The sequence below is a fragment of the Falco punctatus genome (genome assembly GCF_963210335.1).
Source record: "Falco punctatus genome assembly, chromosome: 15".
NCBI classification, from domain to species: domain Eukaryota; kingdom Metazoa; phylum Chordata; class Aves; order Falconiformes; family Falconidae; genus Falco; species Falco punctatus.
The window spans coordinates 13,431,836-13,445,255 of record NC_137595.1 but is presented as its reverse complement, the minus strand read 5'-3'; the positions used below and the strand labels follow the sequence as shown (position 1 = coordinate 13,445,255).

Sequence of the window (13,420 nt, the reverse complement as noted above, 5' to 3'; positions counted from 1 at the left end):
TTCTGATCACACTGACAGTAGTATAAATTCAGTGGCAATAGTGGGATAAGCATAATACTCTGTACCTAAAACAAGTTCATCAAAAAATCTGCAAATTTTTAAATAATTTAAACTTGAATGGTGACTAAAACTCTGCATTAGGCTTTTTAGTAATAAAATGACAAGGAAGAGAATGCCAGTCTTTTGTTATGCTAGAAAAGTTTGGAAAGATTTGGCTGCTTTTTGTGTGTGTGGGGGGGTGGGGGGGGTGGGGGTACCAGCATGAGAAAACTCGTATTTGTGACTTTTTTATTAACTGTCACTCACAGTGATGTTGGATGCTCTGTGTTTGGCTGTTATATAAAAACTAATGGTTTTTGAACTTTTACTAAAAAAATGTCAGTGTTGTGTTCAATGGCCAGCCTGGAGATCAAAGCCAGTGGTAAGATTCTCTGTATGATTTCTGTTGAAAATGCATTCAAGAGCCCACCCTGAGCTATAGTGCGCTGCCTTCTCAGGAGGGTAAAACCCATAATGCGCTCAAAGTAAGGACTGACTTTCAAAGTAGGCAATGCAAGATTCCTATCTATTCAGCAGACAGTGAGTCTAAGTATAAACAAGAAATTAATAAGCTGATAGCACAAATAAAAATAGTCTAAACCTGTTGGTGCATAAGGGGCCCAATGGCAGCACGCTAGGTCCATAGACAGTATCTCACAAGCGCCAATATGTCTGGTCACCTTTCATACAGGCAAAACAAGCTCATATCTATTTTTTTTCTTATTGAAATGAATTTTACTGCAAATGCAGAGCAAGGCTTGGAATCTTCAAATAGTGTAAGAAAAAGAACTACTTTGTAATTTTATCCCAAACAATACAAGTTAGATTGGACAGTTCCACTGATTTCATCACTCCAGCTCCTTCCTGACCTGATTAGAACTGAAAGTGCAAAAGGTGAGCAATTCAAATCCATGGATGAACATGAGATATAGACTAAGAACAAGTGTTTGAAGCTTGATTGTTAGGGACCTAATACATTCCTGATTTTTCCACTAACTTTTATGTAAAGCACAATATATCTAAAATAGATTGCAATAAATGCTAAGAAATGAAGCCTAATAAATCTAGCAAAGTTAGGATTAATCAATAAATAGTAAGTTGATTGTCCAGTTTGTTGAAGGGTGCAATTAATAGCATTACTGCAACTGAAACTTGCAGATACTACATTTGAACCCATGGCTTGTTCTCGTTTTTTACTCATGCTACCTTAGTTTACAGAAGCTGAACTAGTGAAATCCATGGCAGGGAAGATTTTCTCTCAAACATACTGCCCGCTATCTAGAGCTGGGTTCTGATAGCTTTCTGATATGACCACTTGCCTGGCAGGCACCTTGGTCTTTTTTCATATATATCAAACTGAATAGAATTTCCTTTGATTTACAAGTACCTAAGGGATAAATTCAAACTTACACCTTTAGAGTAACATTAAAAATAAAAATAAATAAAATAAAATAAAATAAATTAAAAAAAAAGCCAGTTGAGGATTTTAGGAAGAAGAAAAACTGAACAAGAAACAGAAATTGGGAATGAAGATTCTGGAAAAGAAAACACAGGAAACCTGAACACAAATCTAAAGATATGCTTGACAGAGCCAGCCTAAGAGTGCAGATAAGCAGCAAGAAATCAGTCAGAAGCTGGCTTTAAATTCCGTCTTTTAAAAAAGTGTTTTAGGTTAATACTTACAGAAGTTGCCCTATAGACAGAACCAGTGGCTTTGCATGGTTCACTGACTACAATGCTCTGAACTACTCTGCCCTTACACACCTTTAGAGCTTTTATGACTTTTTTTTTTTAGACAGTTGTTCCAGTTACATGATGCAGTGGCTACCACAGTGCCTTCTTACTCCTGCCACTTATAGCTGTGGGAGTGTATTTGCATTTTACTACATAAATGTCCAGAATGAATAAACAGGGAAGTTAAGCAGACATTCTGATTTTCTTCTCATTGCAGTCTTAGCTGTAATGTTCCTGGGACATGTTTATCTCTTACATGGACTACATCACTCATTTTGATCAATGGCCTCTTAAATACTTACATTTTAGTATGCCCATGTAGTTCAGTCTGCTCTGTATATAAGAATGAGGGGTAAATACCAGGGCAGGAGTCAATAAGTGAGACTGGGGAGGTATAAAAGCAGTCTAAACCCCACAATTTGTAGTCCTTCCCACACATCTTTTCTTATCAAAAACACATAAAAAGAAAACTAAGAACCTCAGTAAGTTGATGAATCCCACTTATTTGACTTGCATGAGTCAAATGATTGTATTGAAGTTTTTCATAGCAGCCAAGTTAGCTGTATTTCAACCTTGCAATGTAAACTGCAGTTGTCTAATCCAGCCAATTAGGATGAAAACCAGATTATCTTCAGCTCGGCAATGAATTATGCTCCCAAACCCAGTATTTCATCCCTAGTTATGATTTAAAAATACCAACAACAATTATTAACACTTTCACATACAGTACTCATCAGCTTATAGTAATCACTCATCTTGGGCATTGTGCATTTAGGCTTTACAACGTTCACATAATAGTTGTCAGGTCACATTCATCTCAGTGCAGCTCAGATATGTGGGCAATACAAAGTTTTACTTCTCCAAAGATAAAAGGAGACAGACTATAGACATATAGATGTGCAGCCAGGAGTAGACATATAACACATAAACATGTGGCTTCACAGCTGCTGCTGCTGTCGTGAGGGGTTTGGCTTCTATGACAGTGAGACATTCTTTGACTATAGTCTGTTAGGGATGGATGCGATCCACCTGTCTAGAAGAGGCAAGGGAATTGTTGGCAGCAGGCTGGCCAGCTTGGTGAGGTGGGCTTTAAACTGAAGGACTCAGGGGGAGAGGTCCAAAATGGCAATATTCATGCCATCACATCCAGTTGGAGAATAAGTCAGCCCAACCAAAGCAGTAATATGTGTTCCTTAGTTGCCTCCCAAGAGGAGTACCAGAAGGCCAGTCACTTCAATGATGTCCATGGCTATGGTTTAGCCTCTTCATTCATCCGGAAAAACCCAAATGCTCAGTTACATCTCTGAAATGCCTGTACACCAGTGCACACAGCATGGGGAATCAACAGGAAGAACTGGAGATCTGTGTGTGGTTGCAGGGCCATGATCTCATTGCAGTTACAAAGACATGGTGAGATAGCTCTCATGACTGGAATGCTGTCATGGGTGGTTATGTACATTTTTAGGAAAGACAGGCCAGGAAAGAGAGGTATTAAAGTTGCTCTTTATGTGAGGGAACAACTGGAATGTATCGAGCTCTCCTTAGGGGTGGATGCAGAATGAATTGAGAGCTTATGGGTAAAGATTAAGGGGAAGAACAACATGGGGGACACTGTTGTGGGTGTTTGCTATAGGCCACTTGATCAAGAAAAGGAAGTTGATGAGGTCTTCTGCAGACAATTGGACATAGTCTCACAATTGCAGGCCCTGGTTCTCATTGGGGACTTCAGCCTCCCTGATATCTGCTGGAAAGACAACACAACTAGGCTTATGTAGTCTTGAAGGTTCCTGCAGAACATTGATGATAACTTTTTGACACAGGTGGTAGAGAAGCCAATAAGTTGAGATGTGCTCCTAGATCTTGTATTCACAAAGAAGGACTAACTGGGGTTGTGAAGGCTGGGGGCGGCTTTGGCTGTAGTGACCATGAGGTGGTGAGGTTCAGGATCCTGTGTGGAGGAAGCATGGCAATAAATAGGACTGCAGCCTTGGACTTCAGGAGAGCTAACTTTGACCTCTCCAAGTGCCTACTTGGAAGAATCCCATCCTGAAGCTATGGGGGTCCAAGAAAGCTGGTGATATTCAAACATCACTTTGTCTAAGCTCAAGGTAGCTGCATCCCTGTAAGTAAGAAATTAAGCAAATCTGAATATGGCGAAGAAGTTCTTTACCTTGGGGGTGACAGAGCACTGGAACAGGCTGCCCAGAGGAGTTGTGGAGTCTCCTTCCCTCCAGACATTCAAAACCCAGCTGGATGCAATTCTGTGCAGCCTGCTCTAGGAAAACCTGTTTTACCAGTGGGTTGGACTAGATGATCTCCAGAGATCTTCCAACCCTGACCATTCTGTGATTCTGTGACTAAGAAATTAATCTAATAGCTCTAAGGGAAGCTAGGGGAACAGTAATGGATTAAGGGGGACATCCTTGAAGATGTGACTGGTAATTGTTGCTCGCCCTAGACAGTCCTAGTAATTAGAGCTGCTGCCTCCCATAGATACTTATTTGTCCATCAGTGATTATATGGCAGCAGCCAGGTAGCTTTCCCATGCTCTACAGTAAACAAAATATGCAAAATAATGCAAAAACTTGGCCATTTGTCTGCCTCCCCCCTCCGGCAGTGCAAAATCTACAATGCAAAATCCAGTATCATATAATTGGATGCCAGGACCTCTAAAACAAAGAGCCCAAGTGCCTTGTCCAAACCAGGTAGACAGTAGGAATTCTGCTTGTGGTTCCTAGGGATTTTTGCCCCCTTAGTTTGCGCTCCCAAGAAAACACATTTTGTTGTTGATGTGCCAGTTCTTAAAGGGTTTAAATACATGCTTCATGAGAAGAAATTTAGGTGGATGCTTAAAAATCAAACTGTTGACAGACTTTCCTGAAACAAGGACATACAAATAACCACTTATTTTCCAGAGTACTGCTTGCTGAAAGCTGTTTCTTTTGTGTCACCAGTCACTTATTCTAGGTTTTCAGCCAGAGCTGCAGTTTCAGAGGAGTCATGCAACCTGAGGAGCAATTAGATGCACAAATAAAAAGCATGAGCCTGACCATAACCGTTTTTTCTTCATAGCCTAGTATCTGTACAAGAGGATTTCTATAGAGTGAAAGTCATCTTCAGAGTTACTGAAAGCCATGCAGTGAATACTTTTATATAGCACCAGCAGCACAGCCACAGGAAACTGAACTACGCCAATGAAAGTTGCATTGATTCTTCTTGCATAGGCTACTTGAGAGATTAGCCCCGAGAATTTGTCATGACTGTTTCAAGTTTATTGGAGACAGCCATTAGAGGACAGCAGATTGTCATCCATATGATTGCAATCTATTCAGCTACTTAAGTCACATACTCAAGCTCACTGTTTGCATATTGATTATAGCTTGGCCATAACAATTTGTCATCTCACTTCCCTTCCCCATTTATTATGAATTCTATCATTAAGTGACTGTTCATGATTTCATTATAAAGTCTATTTCTCCTTAGTGAACTCTTAACAATTGATGATATGTCAGAAATTGGCTAGTCCTCTTGGGAAAAAAGTAAAAGTTTCAGCCTAAAATAGATGGGGTTTTTTTTTGTTTGTTTTGTTTTGTTTTTTTTTAAAGGGATCTGGATATCGTGCACTGTTATTACTGTATAAAGAGGATTAGGGTATTTCACAATATTGTGAAGAAGATGCTGCTTAGCTACATCAGCTGAGCAAAAGATACAGTATGCATGATTCCTGTGTATATATTATAAAGGTTCTCCACCCTTTCTTTTAATAAACAGAGATATGGATAAATATAGCCTCTGGATCTGAGCACTTCAGCTGTAATTCTGCAAAACCAAAGAGCTACAAGATTTACTGACTTTGAAGTTGTGCAATTCAGTTATACTGAAGAAATTTTGTTCAGCAGAATAATCACTGTTTTGCAAATTACACCCAATTAATGGCCAGTACCAATGAATGACTAGTTAATGTTCACATCTCCCACCAATATTGAGAAATACTGCTCTGCATGAGTATATATTCACATTCATTTTACAGTGAGCAGGGAAATTTTTTAGCAGATAGTACTAAGCCTGGAACTTTTCATAGTAGGTCTCATGACACATTAAAGCAGACTTTACAATACAGGTCTCACAGTACTTGAACAGAGTTGGGTTCTTCAGGCTGTGGAGATACACTGTAAGTACACCTGTTGTAAGCAGGATCTAACCTCATCCTATGTAATATAGGCACACTGACATACCAAGTTGACTTTCTTCAATGAATGCCCCATAAAACTCATATTGACAACTACAATTGACCTTTCTTGTTATGTGTTTATTGATTGTGCTTTTTACTATTTAATGGATGCCTTTATGGTTGGACCATGTTATAGAAAATCAATTTTAAATGTTAACCTTGACTTTGATAATTTTTTTGAACTACAAAGCGAGACTAAGTGTTACCACAATACTTCTGTGGGTTAAATGAATTCACAAACATATTTGAAATAGTTTTCATATTCATAATTATTAAAGAGAAGTCTAGTGGAAATATGTGCAAATTATAGTGAAACTGATGGAATAAGTTTTTCTAAAAATGTAAACTTTAATTTTAAAAAGCCTATTTCCATTTATTTATTATTTATTATTTAATTATTTTATCTTTATAATGTTAAATTATCAGAATTGTCTTCAATGTTATATTCTATATTCTACAGTGCTTTTCTTGCAATGCTTGGAAAAAATAACTTAGGTGGATCATATCAAGAAACTGTTTTCTTATGACTTTAGTCTTTTTGAGAGTTTTTGGAGGAAAATTTCATGTAAAACTACAATAGAGTTTTAAGTTCCAAAGCATTTGTAGGTGGAAAAACAGCTCCCCTGAAATCCCATGTTACACTAGAAATAGCCATATATTTTAATTCTGAAATGTTACATTATAATAGGGAAAAAAATTGTCTTACCTATACTTGTTTCTCCAATCCAATTAAAAAATAATTTCAAATCCAAAAATCATGGGACTTACCTTTGCAAAAGTATCAAAATAAAATATCTTTATATCTTCAAACATTTTCCATTTAAATACACTGAAAATCACAGATTTCCAAGCTTTTTATGAGCTAACTTTTTCTGAAGGCAAAATTTCCAACTATTATTTCTGGTGATTCAATGTATAAGATCATCACATTTAAATTTATTTATCATTTGCAGGTTTCATTTAAAAAATCCCAAGAGTTTAGTGCAGTAATATTGCTTTTAAAACATATTTGTTTGGTATCCAGAAGAAAACATATCTCTCTTGGTAAGACAAATGGCCTGCAAATATCTGTAAATTAGACCAAGATATATAGCAAGGTGGCATTTGTCAGTAAAACTTTGTCCTGCAAATGACTGAGCATACTGGCCTCAGGGCAACTCAACAATAATGGGCTATTCACTGTTAAACGTTTAATCCATGCATAAATTCTTTAGGATATTAGAGAATGATACTCAGACTCTAGCGGATAGACTTTATAAAAAGCATGTTAGGAAATGTACAGTGGGCTTAACATTTTGTTCTTAAGTGTGTATAAATATAGCAATGGGACCTCTTAACTCATAATCGTACAGGAGATAAATGTCAGACAAAACGTCAGGATGTTTCAACGAAGTAGCACAGAAATGCTCAAGCTGTACCACTAGCACACTCGCTCTTACCTGAACTAGCTCATTCATCGCTCTGTCAGGCAACTTTATGATGTACTTTACTGGGTAGTGTAGATATATCTGAGATTTAAACAAAGGACTTGGTGAAGCTTACACTAGACGGTCAGCAAGGGTAAAACACATGACCAAAGAACTGCTGTAGATGATATGGGTTTCATCAGTAAAACCTCTATCCCTTTTAAAGGGCGTTTTTCCAGTTCAGCACATTGGTATAGATGAATGAATATGAACAAAGTCCATGGCCTGCATTAGATTCTATGGTCCACCTCTCCATTACTCATTTATGAATACTGGCTGGTTTACAAAGAGTAAATTCCGAAGCTATAGTCAAGTAGTTTTGCTACCAGGTGTAAGTATATCAGATACATAGGACTTCATTCATTGGAAACATGAAGAGAAAGAGAAATTTAACCCAAAATATTTTGGCTGAATGCAATGTCAAAGCACTTGAGGTACAACAGAACATGCATAAGACAAATGGATGGACAGTACATTCAGGTCCCAGCGCTGAAGGCCTAGCCAAATGATACATTCAGGTCTCAGAGCCTTGATATCACACCATAAACATTTCTACAGCTTGCACAGTCTCACCTCTATTTCTGTTGAGAGAGAAACTAAGGAGAGATCTAGCCTTTCTAGATTTGCATGAGTCTGTACCCACTGCTGTATGTAAGTGGGGGGATCCCAGATACACAACAAGTTCTGGACACTGTCCAGTAGATTCTCTCCTTCTACTCTGCCAAGCCTGCTTATTTATTTTCTTGCTGTGATTGTCTGCCACCCACAAAACCGAATGAACACTGGCTTGGATGTGGCACAAAATTTCCTTCCTCTGTGCCCATGCTAATCACATTAAACACCACTGTTCTATGGGAAACAGGTGAAGCTTTAACCCGGAAAACAGAAAATCTTGCAAATGACAGACTTCATTATTCCCAGACAAGAGCATGGAGCCATCCAGATCATATACATTATATAGACAGAATAGCACGTGAAGTCACTAATGTGCTACAGTTCCAGACATAACAGGAAGATCAAACCTTTAAATTTCATAGGCTTTAAATTTCAACAATTCCTTTTTTTCTTTTTTTCACTGCAGTCGCTATTTCACAAAAGTACTGAAACTTAAGAAATGTCTGCAAAACATGGATAACTCATGGAAAAAGTTACTCATGACCCACATCAAATGAGTGTTTTCTTGCAACTTCCCTACACAGAAAAACACCAGGAATCCAAACTTATCCATGGCCTCAGTGTTAAAATATACGGAACCAGTCTGTACCCTGGTCACTTAGAGTTGAGCAAAAAACTCTAAAATAATCCCATGTTTCTGTTCTTACAAAACAGTCAGAAAAGCTGGCAGCCTGTAGGTATAGGACTAGGCTGTGATGGTTGCACAGTGCTTTTTTCGGTATTCCTGCTCTGCCCTCTCCTGGGACAGCCAGTGCACGGCTCAGAGACATACCACAAGAGCTGCTGCGGGTCACTGCATTTCCTTCAATATCAAGTAGAACAAATAACCTAAAAAGCAAAACGATTTGAGTACACATATGCTATTTATTATCTCATGCTAATTCATAAATCTAAAAGAAAAGTGCAAGTTTTCTGGGGAAAAAAAAAAAAAAGAAGAAAGAAAAAAGCATGGTAACACTTCTTTTTTTTTTTTTTTTTTTTTTCTGTTAAATCACCTGAATATCTTCTTTCAAATTTTTAACTTCAAAAATAAAACAGAAACTAGTAGATACATATCTGTCTAGATTTGTAGACAGATTTTATTTTTTTATATATATCAGAAACTGTATGTTCATTATATCATTCATGGGTTGGTTTTGACTGACATATATTCTTCTTTTTACTCGCTTTTCAATGTACAGAGGTATTTCTATGTAATTTCAGATTAATCACCAATTGCTGACCATCATTACATGTAACAGTTCAAGGAAACGAAAGGTTAGCATTTTAAAATGAAAATGCTTAAAAATAAAGTCTGAAATACATTTTAGGAACCTAAAATCACGCACTGTTTCCAAAGCTGCTGAATGCTTCCAAGCCATTTTTGGGAAAAATAACCCCAAACCAATTAAGATTTGTTTGAAAGCCTGAAAACCAGACAAACTGCCCTTATTTGAACTTGTCAGTTTACCACCATTTGTGAAAACTTTTAAGAAATTGAGAAACAAGGTCAGAAGTTCACGTCAGTACAACTTATTTTTTAAAATGAAAACACTCTTTGTGTGGTAACTGCTTTCAGATGGGCTAGTCGGTCTTTCAACCTGTTCTTTGTACAAGTTAAAAACCATTCTGTTAATAATGCTTGACTGAGTAACTGTCACTTTGCAGCACCAATATCCATCAGACAAAATGTGTACATCTCCTTCAATTACAGGCATACAAGAATAAAAATTACAAAAACAAAGCATCTGAGAGGGAACATGCTATTTTCATTTACAAGATCTCTATAATAGACTGACTATACACTCTCCAGGCGAGGTAGATCTCTTGTCTTTGTGACTTTTGATCTACACATTTTGTAAAGCCAAGAACTTAGACAAAAATTCATCAGCAATTCATCAAGGCACAGCATAAGTACACTTCATTATATGTTCATTCACTGTTTAGTTAATGCAATGACCTGTTGTACTGAGGATAAGTTATTAAGTAATGAAATAAGATGATTGGATTAAGCTAATTACTTGCTTTGAAATGACATTTGTACATAGATTCTTTGGCCTTGCCAGAATGAATTATATAATCTAAATGGTGTTTTTTGCATTCCATTTCACGACTTCTAAAGCCATATTTTCCCTGATAGTTGGGATCACTAAAATTGCGATTAAAAAAATAGGTCACATAATCACTACTGCTGTGAAACAGACTCTGTACTAGGAATCACATGTTAATCTAGCCTGAGATGCCTAGGCAGAGAATGTATTGATAAGTATAATTATAATAACAGGTCTGATCAGATTGTTCACCAGAACCAATATTCTATGCAGAGTGATATAGAATCTAGGATGGCAAAGTTTTATGTTGAAAATAACCATACTGACAAAAAGGCTGCAGGATGAAGAATTATTTTGGTAAATAATTACTAGTAAATAATAATTACTAGTAAATAAATAATTACTAGTAAAACCGAAGTTCATAAAGTAGAAGGCTTACTACAGTACCTCTGATGGGGAGTCCTTGTGAACAGGCTAGAAACTCCCACAGGTCCTGCTCCCCATCTGCTCTTTTTACTTTGTGTGGGTGAAGGGAGCAGTTAATGGCTCTCTGGGTAGGAGAGTACAAAGCTGGTAGCTGTTTCAAATTTAATCCCACAGCAGACACAAGCCAAATGAGAAAAAGTTTCTGTGGTACATCTTTACCTGCATTGTATGTCCTTTTATCTTAATCCACCCCGACAATTCTGCCACTGTTTCTGGCTGATGTTCTGACAAGAACAACTGAATGGGGAAGATAGGATCCAAGATCAATCTATCACCAGCTCAATCACTGCAGCCTCTGGCACAAAAGACAGAGTGGGATTAGGGTCAAGAGAGGCAGAATGTGTTGAAGGAGTGCAAACAAGGAGGGGAGAAGAGATAACACACGCAAAGGAACAGAAAAGAATAAAAGAAATGGAAGGTGCTGAAAAAAAGATAAAGATGGGTCAGAGGCAGCTGATTGTCGCCATTGCCATGCTGCGCACAACTGACCCATTCCCATGGAATCTGAAAGACCTGCACATGCAGAGATGACTGCTATAGGCTGTTTTTTGAGTACTTTCTGTTCTTGGGATAATTTTAAGGCAAGAGAAGTTCAATAAGAAGTGAACAAGCTTTCCTTGCAAACGTTAAGCACAGTTCAACAGATACTAGTCCTGACCTATTTCTCAGGGTGAGGTTTAGGAGGAGGCGGGTGTCAGGGCACTGCTTCATCCACCGTTCCTTCCGAGACCCTTGTCTTGGGAGATCCCAGGCTCTCTGCTGAGAGTTGCTCACTGCTGTACGTATGGCACAGATGTGCAGCTTGTCCTACAGTTTCATGGCACAGTCTTTCTTCTCCCTTCTGTAACTCATCAGCCTTCCACAGCAGCTGAGGTACCAAGTCATGATTTGTTTTAGCAAAGACTGGAAGGCTGGCATTTATGGGAGTAAAACCATGCTACTGAGTTAGAGAGCTCAGCTTCTTAGAATAACTGTGTGTTTCCCCTGGGCCACCTGCAGCTTAAGGCTAAATTAACAGCTTCTGATGTTTTAAATGCTAATAGGCATAAAAAAATATAATTATTATCCAGTATTCATTCCCATGCACCCATATATATATTTCTTCCTCAGAGTGGCAGAGAAAATATAGTGAGATTTTAATGTTTTAACACAGCTCGAATTATCTCTGTGCTACACTGGTCAAAGTTACTTAAGTTATACTCACAAGCAGAATTTATATTTGAAGGGACTTTTCACAAAGTTTTAATTTTACTAGGGTAGAATTGCAGCCTGTGTACACCCACAAGGCAGCTAAGGGATACCATAAGGGATACCATTTCTTGTCTCAATATCTCGGATTCTTTTCATCTTAAAAAAAAATAATAATAATAAAAAAAAGTAAGATTAGTCATTAGTTTTATCTATTTTAGTTGCTAATTCTTTCCTGAAAGAGAATTCAGTTCTTGTAAAATGACTTGTTCTTTCCTTTGGTGTTAGCAACAAATTATGTGTCACCTCAAACATTTATCTTGTTCTATACTACGTATTTGTGCCTCCACTTGCATGCATTTTGGCTTTGAGATATATGTTCTAGAAAGAGTTCTACATGAAAGCTAGTGTTCTGCTTCTCTTGTAAGAGAATCAATCTGCTTCTCTTAAACAAGAATCAATCTGCAAATAACTTACAAGCTGGTAGTGTTAAATATATAAACTCAGTTATAAGTATTACAAAACAGGATCCTGCAGAGCTCAGTTAGGAACACAGAAAATACAAAACAATGTAGTCTGACACAGCTAAAACACTGAAGAGGTTTTGAATGTTGGCTTGTTGGAGTGACTTTCACCTGAAAGGAAATGGTCTCTCTTTTTAAAATATTATCTTTATAATCTAAGTGAAATCTTGAACCATGGATAAGTAGTTAGCATCATTTTTCTTGCTGTTTCTAATAATTTTTTATAGCACAGTACCACCTAGAGGCTCTCTTGTTCCCTGTGCTGTTTATGTGAGAAGTGGGAAGCAAAACTTTTGGAACTTTTTACCATTTGCATACATAAAACAGACTCAGCATGAGAAAGGAAATGGACCCCAAAGGTGTGGACAATGGAGTTCCTTCAGAAAAAAAAAAAAAAAAAAAAAAAAGTTGATCTCAAAGAGAATAGAAGCCAAATTTCCTCAGTCATGAAGTTTCCCCAGTACAAAACAAACAGCCATTGAAATTGGTACAAAAATTATTTTAGATCTAAACCAGATTTGATATCCAGCCCTTTTGCATGTCTCACGTCATGCCGTGTCATATGAAAAAAGTTTGTGCAAGTATTTCCTATGGCTAGTACGTTTTGGAGTAGGCAGATTTTTCCCTCTGGCAGTTATATGCTCCCTCACTGTCATACTTGCAAGCATTTTCAATGCAGAAATAAAAAAGCATGATCACCTCTACAGCACAATTTTACTTTAATTATGGTACTTAAAATTTTCCTTTCTCAATCACTAAATGAAACCATTAACTTTAGCTGTACCGAATTCTTATTTAAAAGATAAGCATGACACCTTATTGTCTAAGAGTCTAAATCTTTTTAAAGGCACCAAAAATCATCAGATTAAAAAATTTAAAATATTTTAATCTTTGCCAGCATAAGGTTGTGTCTGTTCTATTTAGCATATGTCATGCCGCCTGCAGCCTGTGAAATTTGGAAGTTATAGGAAAAGGTAAATAGAACCAGTATGATTCTTTGTCAGTTACTGTAGAAAATCCAGGAAAGCAGGGCCTCAGAAAGTTGTT

The 13,420-nt window shown here is 37.4% G+C and overlaps 1 long non-coding RNA gene across 1 annotated transcript; it reads left to right on the top strand.

Annotated features, from left to right (window-relative positions):
- The first annotated feature begins 252 nt into the window (after window positions 1-252).
- On the top strand, window positions 253-9,123 carry LOC308053775. Its single transcript, XR_013923797.1, has 2 exons — window positions 253-2,328; window positions 2,681-9,123. It is a non-coding gene; the product is annotated as an uncharacterized lncRNA (long non-coding RNA).
- Window positions 9,124-13,420: the final 4,297 nt, after the last annotated feature.